General features: G+C 38.7%; 2 pseudogenes; both read right to left on the reverse strand.

Moving 5' to 3' along the window:
- Positions 1–10,647: 10,647 nt before the first annotated feature.
- Positions 10,648–12,264, reverse strand: LOC129517880 (60S ribosomal protein L6-like; annotated as a pseudogene).
- A 189-nt stretch (positions 12,265–12,453) lies between these two features.
- On the reverse strand, positions 12,454–18,533 carry LOC129517881 (ectonucleoside triphosphate diphosphohydrolase 5-like; annotated as a pseudogene).
- Between the last annotated feature and the right edge of the window lie 241 nt (positions 18,534–18,774).

Below are 18,774 nucleotides of genomic sequence, written 5' to 3' on the forward strand. Positions count from 1 at the left end.
CATTAAAAGTTCAGTGCATATCTCGGAGTACCTGGGTGGCTCAGTAGTTGAGCATCTGCCTTTGGCTCAGGTCATGGTCCCAGGGTCCTGGGATCTAGCCCCACATCAGGCTCTCTGCAGGGAGCCTGATTCTCCCTCTGCCTATGTCTCTGCCTTTCTCTCTGTGTCTCTCATGAATAAATAAAATCTTAAAAAAACGTTTTGTGCATATCTAATAAGGCTGCAATTGATAGGTTGATAAAACATGTCAAGTGAGCCAATATATCAGAAAGACAAATTCTTCCCTGTCCTGAGGTATGATTGCAACATGGGCAAAGAGGGCCAAAGAGTCATAACATTAAACTATCACAGTGATAAATGATATCAAGGATGTTGTGTTACCTGGCAGTTCTTGCTTATTTCCAAGTGTGAAATGAGCAATAATCCTAATGATAAACATTATTTTGATGAAGTGATTGATGATGTGTATTCTTTCTGGGTTGAAATAATAAGAGCATTTCAAGGCAACTTTTTTTTTTTAAGACAAAGGAAATCATTCTTTTTTTAAAAATCATTCTTAAATATGACGTTTGTGGATTTTTTTTTATCTTTTGAAATTATCTAGATAAGATCTAGGTGTTCATTGTGTGGATCTAGGTAGATAGGATGATGATAAAAGATGCCATCAAAACTCCTACTCTTTTGCCAGTTACACAATGGGAAGAATAAAATACAGAAGATGGCTCAGAGCTAATTCAGATAAGCCCCCAAATTGTGTGGTTTCTTCAGTCATCATAGATGTCAAAGTAGTAGAGTACTGTTCTTCTAAAATAGAAGAATACTCAAGAAGTCGAGTCATGAGTACTAATTAGGGGAGAGTTGTAGAACATCATCACTTAAGTTTTCTTCCCTCCTTCTTTATCCATAACATCTAAGATGAAAACATTCTCTCTTTTCAACTGTCCCCCCCCTTCTAAAAAAATACCTCTCTATCTGATAATTCTAAGATCTAAAGCTCCATGGCTCTGTTTCTGTTGTGTGATGTTTCTGCTGAATTTTACTCTTTAACAAGAGACTCAATTATTCTTGTTTGAAGATCCACAATTCTAACAACAGTGCTAAAAAAATTAGTTCTTTTCCTGGAAGAAAAATGTGTGTCAAGAATGGATGGTAGAATTCCAGTGGAGTAGGATTATACTCTATAAAATTGGAGTCAAACATAATGGTGAAGAGTGAAGGGGCTAGGTCCATGCTGTGTCCAGATCTCAGCTTCTTTACTTAATATTTGTTAAGCCTCAGTTTTCTTATCCTTAAAATGAAATATTAACAGTACTTATTTCATAGACTTGTCATCAGAAGTAAAAGAGATAATACATAGAAAGTATTCAGCCCAGAGCCTCGCAGGCACTCAATATATATTAGCTGTTATTATTCTTAGATATTCAGAGGAGAGAGTCTCAAGGTTTGCATGTAAGAAGTATTTGGAATGACATTGGACAATGTATTCATGTATTACTTAATTTATCCATCAGTTATTTTATTTGCTAGATAAATATTTTTTGAAAGAAATAATTTGAGCAACTAGTAGAGGGTGAGCTGAATCTGAAAAGGAAGGGTGGAATCATAAAGAGACAAGAGTAAAGAGTGCATAGAAACAGCCAAGAAAAAGCTGAGAGTCAACCTGATTCACACATGGGACAATGGGAAGATCAACCTGGATGTACTGTTCCAGAGAAGAAGATAATCTACAGAAAAATGATGGGTAAATGTACGATCTTGTAATGGTCTGTAATTATCTTCAGTACATTGCCACTTCTGGGTCATCTTCTCCCCTTCCTCACTCAGTCCTGTGATATTAAGCTGATTACGTATACAATAATATGGCTATCACATATCAACTAAATGAATGGTCTTTTCCCCCTGTCGTAATAGATAGTCCTTGAGTAATCTGAAAGGCTCAGTTCCATTAAAGTTTTTAGCTCGTGTGCCCTGTGTCTTTTATATACAATGATAAGAAGCTTTGAGAGCCATTTTATCTGAAGCTGCTAAAGCAGTGATTCTCAAGCTTTAGCATGCTTTAGAACCATGGTGAAGAGAGCCTGTTACAGGATATATTGCTGAGCCTCATTCTGAGAGATGTTGATTTCTTAGGTCTGGAATGGGTCCCCAGAATCTGCATTTCTAACAAGCTCCCAGGCGATGCTCTAGCTGCTGGTCCAGGGACTACAGTGTGAGAGCCACTGTACTAATGACATCGAGTTATATCAAGTACTGAACTTGATAGAATTAGAGCATGTTTTCTTTAGGTAGAGTCATTTTCTAAAATCTATATTTAGTTGTGCCTCCTACCCATGGAAGTCAATTATTTGAAATAACTTATAGGAAAAAAAAAGCCCTTTTAATTTATATTTTATCTTAGCCATTCCCTTGCTGTAATTTTGATTTTGATTGTCTTGCTGTTAAGGTTAACTGTTTTGGGAGGCCTGAGCTACCAATTAAACTCCATTAGTGGTATACATTTTGTAATACTTCAGAGAGATCCCATTGCATTATTCATAAATCTGAATGGGTTGAGTGGGAGTTTTTCTACAAGTGATTTTTATAATAGGCCTTTCGTAAATGTAAGCATGGATTCTTTCATCAGTGCATTCTTGCTGTTCATAATGTGTCAACATTTTAAATAAAATACATATGCAAATTTTATGGCATTTTTCCTTTATGATCACATATCTCTTTAAAGGAAAATACATATCACCTCAGACTCCTGTTAATTTTACGTGCTTTCACCTCCTACCTAAATGAGTCACACCAAGACGTACATGCCACTTCTTCTGACAAGTACCTGAAACTTGAAGCAATTTTCACACATTCTGTCTTGCTCTGCCCTCACAGTTCTTGAATGCATTATGAGCAGGAGATTACTTTGACTGCTGAGAAGACTTATGGGGAGGTTTCACCACATGGCACCCTGCACAGCCACTCACCTCCAGTCTTCTCTGTTGGTTCTGTTCACTTCCCCATTGCTGCGCCTCACTTTTCCTCTTTCCTCAAACTAACAGAAGGCTTTTGGGGCACCTGGGTGGCTCAGTCGGTTAGACTTCCAACTCTTGATTTCAGCTCAGGTCACAGTCTCAGGGTTGTGAGATCGAGTCCTCTTAGCATGGAGCATGCTTAAGATTCTCTCCCTCTTCATCTCCCCCTGCTTCCACTCTGCCCATATCTGCTCATGTGCATGCTCGCTCGCTCTCTCGCTCACTCTCTCTCAAAAACAAAAACACCAAAGGCTTTTGTGTGTGGCAGACTTCTAAATGTTCGTAAGAACAGGGAAGAGAATAGTGACAGTCTGGCCCAGTATCACAAATAACTTACAAGTGACTCTCATACCACTGTGTTCTCAATTCCTCAGCTATGGCCTCTCCTGGGGAATTTCTCCTTAGGCCTCCATATTGCTTACACCCAGGACCCTTCCTCCCCTTCTGTCCTGCTCTCATCCCTACTTCCCTTCTTGTGGGCCTCCCTCTCAGCCACCTTCATTTTTCTTAACTCTGTTTCACTGAGTCATTCAGCTCTCTTTTCTGGCTCTCAAACTTTGAGCAAGGGCTCTTATATTTCTCCATTAAAAACACTAGTCAGAATCCATCATCATAGTATTTTTCTTAACAAACAAGCTATCTACCTCTGTGGTGATTTGGCTCGTTGCCCTAGAGAGGAATAAGTGGCTACAGTCAGTATTCTTTTCAGTATTGTTTTGTTTTTATTTCTGCCACTTTTGTTAAAGGAAAGACAATAGGGCTGCTTGCCACTGAGAGTATTTCTGTGAATTGTCACAAATTTGGAAAAGAAAACTAAGGTGAATTAGGAAGTACACTATTGGCTTCGAAGTCAGATTCCTGGTGCTAGCTCTGCCTCTCTTTGGCAGTGCCATCTTTAACAAGGCACATAGTCTGTGTTTCTTCATTGGTAAATTGAAGGAGGTGGGTCAGTGTTCTTCAAGCTTAAGCTGAAACCTAAACACAAAACCAATTCGCAGTGGCGCCTACCAAAGCAGGGAAGGAAGCCAGACCCACCCCATTAATTCTTCTTCCTCCTTGGCCACTTCAGCTTCCTCTGCACGGTTCTGAAAACACTGATCTAGATGGTTTTCATCCACAATTGTTCCCTGCTTTTCTCATGTTTCTGAGCAGAATTCACAGTTTACTATAAATGCTTTTTGTAAGTAGAATGAGAGTAGGTAGATAAAAGCCTGACAGAGAAATGCTCCATGGCCTGGCATAGCAGAGGAATTTTGGAGTTGTCTGATACTCAGTCATGAGTTGTTTGTGGCCGTGGGCTAAGCTGTAGCCAAATCTCCTTTGTCCCCACCCCCTGTATTCACTGTGTTTAAAGCTAAGCCAGTCAGAAGTGTTGAATCACTATACTGTACACCTGAAACTAACATAACACTGTATGTTAACTGTACTGGAATTAAAATTTAGAAAATAAAAATTAAAAGTCTGTCACAGATCTGGCCTATTTAAGAAAAGATGTCCTTGTTGAAAAATATTTTTCTAGAAAAAGAGGATTATTTTGACTGAAATTTGACCTTTGGTATTTGACAATAATTGATTAATATTTTATTGTCTGATGATCCCTGTGCAATCAACAATACACTTACAAAAACTCATTGTCTGATTGCTGTGGCCAAAACTTCCAGTAGTATGTTGAATAAAAGTGGTGAGAGTGGACATCTTTGTCTTGTTCCTGACCTTTAGGGGAAAGCCCTTTGTTTTTCTCCATTGAGTTTGATGTATGCTGTTGAATTTTCACATATGGCCTTTATTATGTTGAGATATGTTCCCCTAAACCTATTTTGTTGAGAGTTTTTATCCTGAATGAATATCGTACCTTGTTAAATGCTTTTTCTGCATCTATTGAGATGATAATAGGGTTTTTATCCTCTTATTAATGTGACATATCACGTTGATTGGTTTTTAAATATAGAAACACCCTTGTATCCCTGGAATAAATCACACTTGATTGTGGTGAATGATTTTTAAATGCATTGGTGGATGCAGTTTGCTGATATTTTGTTGAGGATTTTTGCATGTACATCAGAGATGTTGGCCTATAGTTCTCTTTTTTTGTAGTATCTTTTTCTGGTTTTTGTATCAGGGTAAGGGTGGCCTCATAGAATGAATCTGGAAGCTTACCTCCTCTTGTTTTTTTTTTTTTTTTAAGAATAGTTTGAGAAGAGTAGGTATTAACTCTTTAAAAATTTGGTAGAAGGGTGCTTGGGTGACTCAGTTGGTTAAGCATCTGCCTTTTGCTCAGGTCATGATCCCAGGGTCCTGGGATTGAACCCTGTGTGGGACTCCCTGCTCAGTGGGGAGTCATCTTCTCCCCACGCCTCTCCCCTAATTCATGCTCACTCCCTCTTTCTATCTCTCAAGTGGATAAAAATCTTTTTAAAAAATTTAATAGAATTCACCTGTGAAGCTATATGGTCCTGGACTTTTTTGTTGGGAGCTTTTTGATTACTGGTTCGGTCTCCTTGCTGGTAATCAGTCTGTTCAAATTTTCTGTTTCTTCCTGTTTCAGTTTTGGTAGATTATATTTGCCATTTCTTCTAGATTGTGTAATTTGTTAGCATATAATTTTTCATAATGTTCTCTTATAATCCTTTGTATTTCTGTGGCATCAGTTATTTCTCCTCCTTCATTTATGATTTTATTTATTTTGGTCCTCTGTGTTTTTAAGTTGATGAATCTGGTTAAAGGTTTGTCTATTTACCTGATCTTTTCAGAGAATCAGTTCCCGGTTTCATTGATGTGTTCCATTGTTTTTTTTTTTTAAGCCTCTACTATTACTTTTATTTCTACTCTAATCTATTATTTCCTTCCTTCTACTGGTTTTGGGTTTTGTTTGTTCTTTTTCTAGCTCCTTTAGGTGTAAGGTTAGGTTGAGATTTTTGTTTGTTTCTTGAGGTAGGCCTATACTGCTATAATCTTCCCTTTTAGAACAGCTTTTGCTACCTGCCCAAAATTTTGGACCATTGTGTTATTTTTGTCCATGTATTTAAAATTTTTTTCTTTGATTTCTTGATTGTCCCATTCATTGTTTAGTAGCTTATTATTTATTACCTATATATTTGTGTTCTTTCCAGATTTTTACCTTATGATTCATTTTTAGCTTCATACTATTGTGGTCAGAATAGATGCATGATATGACTTCAGTCTTTTTCATTTTGTTAAGGGTTGTTTTGTGGCCTTGGAACATGTGATCTGTTCCAGAGAATATTCCATGTGCACTTGAAAAGAATGTGTATTCTGCCAGTTTTAAATGGAATGTTCTGAATATATCTGTTAGGTCCATGTGGTCCAGTATGTCGTTGCAAGCCACTGTTTCTTTGTTGATTTTCTTTCTGGGTTATGTATCCATTGATATAAGTGCAGTGCTAAAGTCCCCTACTGTTACTGTTTCACTGTCAGTATCTTCCTTTATATCTGTTACTGGTTGCATTGTATATTTAGGTGCTCACATATTGGGTGCACAAATATTTATATTTGCTATATCCTCTTGTTAGATTGTTTCCTTTATTATTATGCAGTATCTTTCTCTGTCTCTTATTATAGTCTTTGTTTTAAAGTCTATTTTGTCTGCTAAAAGTAGGGTAATTCTGTTTTTAAAAGAATTCTAAATTGGATATGAGTTATATGATTTTAAAAATTACCATTTTAGTTCCTAGAGTCAGTTTGTTGAGTATTTCTAATTCAGGGGAAGTAATAGTATGATGCGGCTTTATTTTTGCCAACTATGTTAAAATTTCTTTCCCATAGATCAGATACTACCAGATATCGTAGCCAGATTTCATAGTTTTCATCTTACTTTGCATTCCTGAGAAGGAAGATTCATTTCATTTCAGAGATTTATTTCTTCCCTATTAGCAGTGTAGGGAATAATCTGTCTTTATGAATACTCCCTAAAAGACTGGCAAACTTTCTCCATTTTACATACTCTTCTATTATTGACTGAGAGAGCAGGAAGGTGTTGGTTGTTGGTAAGGTGGTGGTACTGACCTAGCACCCTTCAGTAGCCCTGAAAGGGAAGAGGCTGGCCTCCACTGTTGTTGGCTCACTGGTGGTTCAATAAACTTAGATTGTGTCTTCAACTTGTTCCCTTAAAATCCCATCTGCATCTTGTTATGGTATGTTTACATACTCTAACAGTAAACTAATTTTTACCCCCGAGTTCACATCAAGAAACTTCTTTTTTAAAGATGTTATTTATTTATTCATGACAGACAGAGAGAGAGACAGAGACACAGGCAGAGGGAGAAGCAGGCTCCATGCAGGGAGCCCAATGCGGGACTCAATCCCGGGTCTCTAGGATCATACCCTGGGCTGAAGGCGGCGCCAAACCGCTGGGCCATCAGGGCTGCCCAACATCAAGAAACTTCTTTTGGGGGTATTTCATTTTGAGTTTTAGATATTTAGGTACAGAATACTCATGAGTCAATGTGAGCTGGTTCAAAATAAAGGAAATGACAAAATCAGAAGCATCAAAAATCATGGCTAGAATAAAACCACTGCTGGTATAAGTGCTAAGAACTACAAACAGGTTAAGATCAAATTCAGGGATATTGAGGATTAAAAAATCAAATAGTAAAATGCTTGAACCGGGGATTTACTTGAGGGATGACAGGCTGAGATGAAATGATTATTTCCAGAAAAGTTATATTAGTGGTAGCAGTACCTAATAATTGAATGCGGGAAAAATGTAACAAATTCAACCAGGAGAGTCCTTAACAGCCTCCAATTCTCTCTGATATTTGGGCCATTGCTCTCAGAAGACATAATAGGGAAGAATTACTTTTGTTAATAGGAAATTGATCTCTTCCCTCTTACTTCAAATGTTTCTGTCTCGGTCATTGTGACACAAGCTTTTCTGCTGAAAGTAGCTTTTTGTGTGTTGGAATTTTCTGATGGCTGTTTTTCTGCCCAGCCAGTCATCACTCCATTACCCTGATCCTTCTTCTGTCCTACTTCCCTCTTTCCTTCACTTCCCCCCTTATTTCACTGTCCCTTCCTTCTCCTTCCCTCTTTAGGGACTAAATTAGCTGTCTTCCTATTACATGACTCACCCCCCCTTTTATTTATTTATTTTTGTAATCTCTGGTCAGTTAGTTTTATTTGTGATTGCTTTGTGATTACTCTGTATGAGAGGACATTTCTTCTTTCCTTCAGAAAGCTGCTTCCCTGTTTAATAGAAGTAAAAGGTGCATAGACTTGGCAGGCAAACTTTGGTGTAGATTCTGATTTTTCCATTTTGTAACCTCAATCAAGTTACTTCTGTGTTCTTTATTCCATTTCCTTACTATAAGTGAGGATCATAGCTACCTCCACAGAGTATTGTGATTAAATAAGATGAACTAGTTAATTGTTAACACTTTAACTTGAAAACTTTAATTTTCTTCTCTGTTTCCACTCCATCTTCCATTTATTTTTTCTGATACTTGGAAAGATTTTCAAACTAGATCCAGGTACAAATCACCCAGTCAATTCAAGTCCAAATGCAGAGTTCCAGATTTCCTTCTCTATAGTTTCATTTTTTTTTTCAGCTGAGGGAACATTTCTTAAGGGGACAAGCCTTACTCTAAGAGGTTTCAGTTATTTTATTTTCTTGCACTTATTTAAATCCTGAGTAATTCCTCCCAATTTTATCCTATTATCAAGCAGTGTAAAGGACAATAATGATAGGGAAAAATCATATAATAGAGTAGTAAGGGTTAACAAGAAGTGAAGTGCCTGGATGGCTCAGTTTGTTGAGTGTCTGCCTCTTGGTTTTGGCTCAGGTCATCATCTCAGGGTTGTGAGATTGAGCCCCAGTTGGGCTTCATGCTTAGTGGGGAATCTATTTGAGAGTCTCTCTCTCCTTCTCCCTCTCTCTCTCTGCCCCTCTCCCCACTTTCATTTTCCCTCCCTCCCTCCCTCTCTCAAATAAATAAATCTTTTTAAAAAAACAAGCTGCTTTTGTTTACTACAAATATTAGTTCTTCTTCTGGAATTTTAGAGTCCAAGAGCATCACTGAAATTCATTCTCTGCATGAGCTTATTGTATCATTTTGACTAAATGCTGATTCCCCAGGTTTATCACTTTGCAGCCTGGCAATACTTTATAAAATACCTGTCTCCTTCTCAAATGCATATAGGAATCTTGATACTTTTTTCAGATTAAAATGCCCTATGAGGGCTGGGTGTGTTGGAGTTGTGAAGCATGAAGCTAATCCCTGTGGAATTCATTCATGATTTTCATGTTTTGTCTTCATTTGTTCCAGGAATATTTATTACATTTCTGAAGCAGAAATAACATGAATAAGATAGCCTCTATCCACCCCAAATCCACAGGTGGATAGAAAAGACAGATTTTCAAGCTACCACAGCTTCAATTAGTTGTTACTGTTCCTTTTTCATATGTAAACCCTTAAGGTCTCTGTTTAGTCTCAAGCATATCATCTGATATGGGAGCCACATTTAGTTTGCGTCCTAGAAACCATTGCCAATTCCTTTCTTCCCTGCCCCCTTCCACTATAGAGGCTGAAAAAGCCTCAGACTCACTTTCCTATTCTCCCTTGTCAGTGAAATATAGGGAAATTTTTCTGGGGCTCATGGAAAGTCTACCTTCAGATAAAAGGAACAAGGTGCATGGAGAGAAAGATCTGTTTTGGTTTCATTTGTATCACATACCACATTCAGATATTTTCTTTGTATTGTGATACTTGGATCTGGGAAAGCTACCTTGAAGTCACAAAGCAACCAGCCAATGAAACAAATTCCATATGCTAAGTATGTTCAAACATAACAATAGAAAGAGCCTAGATATTTTTGGTGCCATAGGTAAGCCACCAAACCAACTTGATGCTGCTCTGCCTTAAGTTTTTTATTGTTCTTATTGATTTTGTCATTGCTGGTATTGCTTATTTGCTGCCCAAAGCATTCCTAATTGATCAATCTGGAAAGAGTTACTTATGCCATTAACATTTCAGCCTTAATAATCTTAATTTCTCAGACCTTGTAAGGCCTGGGCAAAATAAGTACATTCTAATTGTGGTTGGGGGTAGAATATGAAAGAGGCAAAATAAAAAATGGTCACCATGATGAAGGAAGGTTGTTGGGCACTAGGGAAGAAATAGTGCCTTAACAAAGAAAAAAAAGGAAAGCAGAGTACATATTTTGCCCTTATAATCAAATCTGGAGCAATCCTGAGTACAACATTAAAAAAAGAACGATTTCACTCATGTGGAATTTAAGGAACAAAACAAATGAACAAAGAATACAAAAGAGGTAAATTAAAAAACCCCAGATTCTTAAATACAAAGACCAAACTAGGGGTTGCCAGAGGGGAAGAGGATGGGAAGATGGGTGTAAAATAGGTGATGGGGATTGAGAGTATACTTATCTTTTTTAAAAACTTTTTTAAAGATCTTATTTATGAGGGGGGGGGGGCAGAGACACAGACAGAGGGAGAAGCAGGCTCCACGCAGGGAGCCCGATGTGGGACTCGATCCTGAGACTCCAGGATCACGCCCTGGGCTGAAGGTGGCGCTAAACCACTGAACCACCAGGGCTGCCCTTATCTTTTTTTTTTTTTTTTAAATGGATCAGTTATTTAATTAGGTTATTTGTAAGTAATTTAGAGCATCAATTTGTGAGAGTAAACTCCATTTGTGAGAGAAAACCCAGAGCAGAGCTAGCCCTGCAGCTGAGAACAGCTTTGATTTTTGGCAGGATTTGCAAGTCCACAGATTTCTGATCAACCTTGAACTGCTCTGTAATCTCTTACTTGTCCTTCTCTGTGTCAGAGATCTCACTTTCCTGTTGTCTGAGTTTACATAGTGTCGTCTTTTTAAAGTTAGCATCAGTGAGATGTTTGTGGATTTTCACACCCTTGACAGAATTTTGGTGGAGGTGGCAATGACAAATTTGTGTTGTATTCTACACAGAGCAACTCGATTGAGGGCCATAGGTTTGGTCACAGGTAGCAAGCCACTGCTCAGCTGCTTCAGGAAAACCAGCTGTTGCCTCTCTGGCCATTTCCAGTTTTCTCACATGCTAACTGCACTTTTTTTTTTTTTTTGCTGTGGCTAAACAGCTTTCAAGGCACATCTTGAGAAGGATAAAACCTAGGCATTTTGTGAAGTTTAACCACTCAGGTTCCAGTGATCTTGTCACCACCGACTGGTTTTGTGACAGTAGCAAGAACTTTCTACTTATTCTTTTCAATCCTGGATTTGGCTGCTGAATATTTCTTCTTGTATATAGCCTTTCTAGAATATATAGCCAATTGGGAATACCTGCCAATTTCTCTGACTAGGACAGGGTTTTGGCTATAGTGGGGCTTTCCTTTCTTTGGCATTTTCACCTTGAGGATGCCCTTCTTAACCTTGCCACCAGTGTCAGCCTTTTTTTTTATTTTTTTATTTATTTTTTTTATTATTTTTATTTATTTATGATAGTCACAGAGAGAGAGAGAGAGAGAGAGGAGGAGAGAGGAGGCAGAGACACAGGCAGAGGGAGAAGCAGGCTCCATGCACCGGGAGCCCGACATGGGATTCGATCCTGGGTCTCCAGGATCGCGCCCTGGGCCAAAGCAGGCGCCAAACCGCTGCGCCACCCAGGGATCCCCAGTGTCAGCCTTCTTGGCTTCAGGTTTCTTCTCCTTAGCATCTGACATCTCAACTTTCTCACTGGCCACCTTGCAAGATGGGAAAGACGAAGAGTACACTTATCTTGATGAGTGCTGAGAAATGTATAGAATTCTTGAATCATTGTACACCTGAAACTAATATAGCACTTTATGTTAACTATATTGGAATAAAAATGGCAAGAAAACAAAAATATAGTGTTTAGTTTATAATTTATTCTTTGCTATTTAACGTCATGATTACATGTGAACTGTGGCAGATTTTTAATTCCACCCTGGATCCATCCTGCTGCACTAAAGCATGGCAATCAATTTTATAACTGGTCTTAAGTACAGATCATTACAAAAGAATATCTGCTGTAAAAAAATTAAAAATATGAGCAGTGATTTTTATTCCTTGCTATTGATTACTAATGATCTTAACTTTTTTAAGTTTTTATGAAGTCTTCACTCAATGCCTATTTTAAATCTTTGAGGAATACCATTTTAATGAGGTTGGAACTTCAAATAAATTAGAACACTTCTCTCAGTAGATTGGGTTATATGTATCTTTCTCTTGCCCTTCATCCTTCTTTCTACTTAAATACCAGTTATGACTTTGGTCATCCTCTTGCTCTTGGATAAGTTATATGCTGTTGTGACTTTCTGTTAGCACGTGTTCTACTCTATTTCTCACTTAGAGAAAACTTGACAAATGTCAATTTAAAAGATATCACTATATTCTATTTATGTATTTTAAGGAATGATTATTTGCTCAAAATATTTTCAGAGGAGCTGTTTTATGTAGGAAGATTTTCAAATGTCATTTGATAACATATTTGAATTACTGCATTGCAATCTAAATCCCAAGTAACTATGTGTATAGAGCTTATAAGTACTGTTAAACATCTCAAATGAAGTGAGGTAGCTTCTGGGGGTTTGTTCCAGGGTTTTCTCAAACTGGACTAGTTATGTGATTTGGGTGGAAGCTCCCCCCAGGTCCAGGGTCCCACAGTCTCCTGACTGTGCCCATGCAGCTGACCTGTCAGAAAATTCACAGTAACCCAAGCTAATATGCCTTCATAGGATCCATCCATGATGCTAACACTGTCATTTGGTACCAGGAAAGGTGACTTCTTGAATATTTCTTACCTCAAAGAGCAGAGCCTGGGCTTGCTTGCTTGCTTGCTTGCTTTTTTAAAAGATTTTATTTATTTACTCATGAGAGACACAGGGGGTGGTGGTGGTGGTAGAGACATAGGCAGAGGGAGAAGCAGGCTCCATGCAGGGAGCCTGACATGGGACTTGATCCCAGGTCTCCAGGATCACGCCCTGGGCTGAAGGCCGTGCTAAACTGCTGAGGCGCCCAGGCTGCCCGAGCCTGGGCTTTCTGTTCTGGCAGTAAGTGCAGTCCTGCTTTTGCCTTCAGGACCACTGGGGCTCTTTCCAGTGACTTTGGGGGATTGAGTCTTTGGCCACTTCTGAGAGTCCTTGAACAGTCTCACCACCCTGCTTACGTTGATCTGCAAAAGCAGGAAGTCCTGGCTTCACAGAATCAAAAATTTCCCCTTCCAGAATTGGAAGCTGTCCTGGTATTTTCTGCACAAAGATGTAAACATGACTTCATGTTCCAGTGCTCCCTGCACCAAACATAATTCCATACAATGTGCTGGCACTGACATTGATGGGGTACATGGAAGACAGGACCTTAAACTACGTCTGCTGGTTTATATTTATATTTAGAATTCTGTTTATAACCAGGAGGTATGTAATGCTTTCCCATAAGAAATTCAGAGCAGGGTGTTGCCATTTCAGTGGCTCTAATAGTGATTGAAATTACCTTTTATGTGTGATGTGTATTCAGTTGGTCATCATAAAGAAGAGCCTACTTAATAATAGTTTTATTATAGAAGTTAATAATTTAACATGTACTGAATATCGATTTTTAACTACTTTTTCTGAGAACTTTTTTTTAGGGTATGATAGTTCCATTATCAGTCCAAAGGCCTGAGAACCAGAACAGCAGATGGTGTAAATTCTAGTCCAAGTCCAAAGGCAGAAGAACCCTTATGTTCTCCCTCAAAGACTGTCAGGCAGAGAGAAGGAATTCTTTCTTACTCAGTCTTTAATTCTATTCAGGCCTTCAAGAGATTGGATGTGGCCCACTCACATTGGGAAAGGCAATCTGCTTTATTTAGCCTACCAGTTCAAATGTTAATATCATTCAGAAACCCTGTCACACATTCACCCAGAATAATGTTTAACTACATATCTGGACACCCTTAGGCCCAGTCAAGTTAACACTTAAAATTAACCATCATGCAGGATTTAGTAATTGATTGGTAAAGGAAAGTGTGAAATCTAAGTGGGATCCCAAGTTTCTGAATGAGGGCAACTAGGTTGATCATATCACTATCTTGCCTTCATATTACTGATACCAGCTCTACTTAAAGAGACTAGATGAATAAATGGATTCATTTCAATGGTAGTTTTTTAATCATATGTATTAATAGCAAGAAAAAATTATATAATTTGAGGTTAGGAGAGAATATTAGAGGAGTGTTTCATTTTATTATTTTTAAAAGATTTTACTTATTTATTCATGAGAGACATAGAGAGAGGCAGCAGAGACACAGGCAGAGGGAGAAGCAGGCTCCATGCAGGGAGCCCAATGTGGGACTCGATCCCAGGTCTCCAGGATCACACCCTGGGCCAAAGGCAATGCTAAACCACTGAGCTACCTGAGCTGCCCTAGAGGAGTGTTTTAATAAACATGGTTTATATATTTTATGTAAATATGTGTCAAGCTCTGCTCTGGAGCAAGACTCTCAATTGAAACATGAGTAAGACAGTCTTCCCTCAAAAAGCCGGTAGGAAAGATAGATCAATAGGTCATTATACTGTGGGTAAGTACAAATTAATATGTATAGTATATTGTGGGAAACACAGAGGAGAAACACATGATCAGGGATAGATAAAGGGGCAAGGAATACTTTCCAGAAAGGTATTAGGAAACCATAAGCAATATTGCTGTAAATGCATATTGCAAGGTGGGAATGGGGAGTGATGAGTATAAGTAGGGGCCAGACAATGAATGTCTTGTTTAATATGTTAAGTTTGTTCTGTAGGTGATGGAGACTCATTAAAGGGTTTTTAGGAAATGGGAGAAGAGTTAAAATGGGCAGAAATGGTCAAAGTTCCATATAGGAAGATCTTTTGGTGGCTACATGAATCACATACTTAGGACAGAATCAGACACAAGGATACCAGGTCAATTTATTGCAGTAGTTTAGAATCAGAGAGGTAAAGATTTGAACCAGAGATGTGTCAGCAGGAATAGAGATGGACTCTGGATTAAAGAAATGTTTAAAATATAGATTCCTGGGGTGCCTGAGTGGCTCAGTTGGCTAAATGTCTGCCTTTGGCTTAGATCACGATCCCCAGGTTCTGGGATCCAGCCCTGTCTTGGGCTTTCTGTTCAGTGGGGAATCTGTAAATAATCTTAAAAAAAAAAAAACCCACAACTTCCCCCGCCCCCCATAGATTAATAAGACCCAAGGACTGTTGGAACGTGAAGGTCTGAGTGAGGCATAAGAATCAAGGATGACTTTAGATTCTTTTTTTAAAAAAGATTTATTTATTTATTCATGAGAGACAGAAAGAGAGAGAGGCACACACATAGGCAGAGGGAGAAGCAGGCTCTGTGCAGGGAGCCCAATGTGGGACTCGATCCTGGATCCCGGGATCACACCTCAAGCTGAAGGCAGGCGCTAAACCACTGAGCCACTCAGGTGTCCCATGACTTTAGATTCTACCTCGGATTAATTCAGTACTATGATCTAAGATAGGGAGGGGATGTGGTGTCAGTCTGCTAATGTTTCATAATAAACCACTCCAAAACCCAATGGCTTAAAACAACAGTATTTATTCTCTTTCATTTCTCTGCCATTTGGTTGGGATTAATTGTTCTAGGCTGGACTTGTCTGAACTTGGACACAAGTGGCAGATTGGGTCTAGTTTTTGCTGACTCAGCTCCCTCCTTTCTTGGACCTATGGGTTAGCCAGAGAATGTTCTTTTAATGGCAAAGTCAGAAGCTCAAGAGCCCAAGTTCAATCACATAGTACATGTCAAAACCCTGCTTGAATTATATATATATATATATATATATATATATATATATATATATTCAAATAAATTAGTCTTAATTTAACCATCTCTTTTTAAAATTTAAATTCAATTAACATATAGTGTATTATTAGTTTCAAAGCTAGAGTTTAATGATTCATCAGTTATATATAACATGCAGTGCTCATTACATCAAGTGCCCTCCTTAATGCCCATCACCCAGTTATCCCCCCCCCTTCAGTTATATTTTTAAACATTCACTTGGTTAAAGCAACCTACATGGGTAAGCCAACAGTGAAGATGCAGAGAAGTATACACTATCTTTAGTGGAGGGAACTTCAACATCATGGCTAAGGCAATGGATAGAGAGAGAGGTGAAGAATTCGAGCTGAAAACTTAACACCGTGAGGGCTATGTGGGTGGTAGATATGAGGACAGGACTGAAAGTTAGGGGACTGTTGCTCTACTTCAGAAATGATAGAGTTCAGGGCATGGGCAATAGAAAAGGGGAGGAGATGTTGAATTCGAGAAGCGTTCAAAGACTGGAGATGTTGTAACACAGAGGCCAGATTCAGGAAAAAGAGTCAAGGATGACTTTAGGCTTCTAGTTTGTCTGACTGAGATATAGGAGGAATAATGGTGAGTTCAGTTTAGAAAGCATGATCACATATTTTATCATTCAAATCAGGACAGTTTTGAAAATGTGAAAGATTGTTATTAATAATTATGCCATGGGGGTAAACCTGTCCTGAGACTGACCTCAGGAAAACTGGTTGATAGTCATTCTGAAGTAATCATGGTGAAATCTTTTTTTTTTAAGATTTTATTTATTTATTCATGAGAGAGAGAGATACAGGCAGCGGGAGAAGCAGGCTCCATACAGGGTCGATCCTGATCCTGATCCCGGTCCCCTGCTGCCCAAGGTGAAATCTTTTAGCATCAAATTGACACTTGAATGTGAAAGACCAGGGAGAGATCTGATGTGATGGTAAAGACTTGGGAATCATCAGCACACAGTGGAAAGTTTGAAAGCTGGAGCCTAGTTGAAATCATCCAAAGAAGCATATGTAGAGCATAATGAATAGAATGAGAAGAAGAGGGAAGGTTAGAGTAGATGATGGATGAGGAGCGTGAGAACAAATAAGAGGTGGCTTATGCTAAAGAGGGGAATTTAAAGGATCAAATAATCATATCAGGTCAGGGTCAGAGCTGCCTTTGGGTGTGACTGAAACCAGGAATTTGAACATGGTCAAGTTTTTTTTCACTCAGACTCTATATAGATTTTTTTTTTTGGGGGGGGGTCAGGCTGGGTGAGCCTTTGAGGCTAGAGCCAGATGGAAAACAGTGTTTCCTTGATAGCTCAGAATACAAAATAATCTTGGAGGAAGGCTCTGATTGGCTGAGTATGAGTCACATGCTCATCCCTGTACCAATTAATGCAGCCGAATGCTATGGTTGGCAGTCCCACCATAACTGCAAAGAAAGGGAAATTTTGTTATCAGAAGAATGGAGGAAGATGTACTGGTCAGAAAGAATCAACTGTTACCATCCACAGTGGAGATTGGAGAGTTTTATAGAGGCACAAAGTTCAAGGGAGCAGGAAGTCTTAAGAAAGAGGCATTAAGTACAACTTCAAATGAGGTAAGTATGTGCAAGAATCTAAAGACTGACCTAGTCCTATTGTATTTGACAATTGGGATTTATTATAGCAGTTGCAGGAGAGCAGTGGGGTAAAAGTCAGATTATTGCAATTTGAGAAGTTACCAGAAGGTGGGTTGGGCACAGAAGAGTGTAGACTAGCATTTCAGTAATTTAGTAAATGTGAAAAAGAACAAGCTGTACAGTAGATTGATGGCAGTGTATGAGTGTTTTAGACTTGTTTATAGGCTAAGGTTTAGGAATTGGTAAAACTGGAGAGACTGAAGTTAACATGTTTGCTGGGACAGTGCTGGGGAGGAGGGATGAAGTCAAGCACAAAGAGATGAATAGATTAGATTTGAAAAGGAAGTAAGACGTTTGATCCTAGTGAGGAGGTTCAGCTGAGACTGGACATGGAGGAGTTAAAGGAAGGGTGGGTACATTGAGAGGAAGAGCCATCTTCTGTGAGGGAGAACACCAGGGCCTGAGTAGTGAGCTTGAGAACAGCCCTGGAAAATTCACTGAAGGCTGTGCCTGAAGGAACTGACAAAAGATGAGGCAAAGAGTTCATAGGTGATTCTGGGGCCTGGCTGATTTGTAGGCCATGAGTTTTTGTCTTATTACCAGTCTGTAGGGCTGTGTGATTTTCTCTAGTTGATGGAGCTGTGGACCTGAAGAAGGCAGATTGAGCCAGAGTTTGAACTTTAATGAGATCACTTAAATGGAGACAAGATGTTCTCCTCAAGGAGACTTAACAGTTTTAGAGTCAAATACAAGGTTTTCAGAAGAAATAAGAACAAGAAGAGAGCTTTTTTGTTGTTCTGGTGTTTTGTCATGGTAATGGTAGACCTCTTCATGGGACTGCATTATAGTTTATCTTTGCTTTGAATTTCTGTTGTGTTGAAGAGTTTGTAATTCTCAGACTGTGGTGAAATAAACTGAACCTTAGCAGATGTTTCACAATTTGCAAAGCTGATTTCATGTAGTGAGTTTCATGTTGTGTTATGTTTCGGATAACCTCTTCCTCCTCAGCCCCCACTACATACACACAAATGGGCATTATAGTGATGTTATGTGCAAAGCCCTCTTGGTCAGTATCACTGTGAAACTCTGAAGAGTTGATCAAGTCCATGTAACCAATTAAGTGTCAGGATATAACTTCAGGTTTCCAAGTTTCAAGTCATTATGCTATATAAGAAAAAGAGATTTATCAAAACTGTAACAAATAAACCTTTATTCAGCGATACTAAAAGTCTTAGAGGTCATTGAAACAAAGTCTTATCAATAGCTGGAAATATTTTATGGCACAGTATAAAGAACATGGAATCCCCTTATAACAAATGCAATATGAAATCCAGGACAAATGAGTCTTT

Source organism: Nyctereutes procyonoides, unplaced genomic scaffold (genome assembly GCF_905146905.1).
Source record: "Nyctereutes procyonoides isolate TBG_1078 unplaced genomic scaffold, NYPRO_anot_genome, whole genome shotgun sequence".
NCBI classification, from domain to species: Eukaryota; Metazoa; Chordata; class Mammalia; order Carnivora; family Canidae; genus Nyctereutes; species Nyctereutes procyonoides.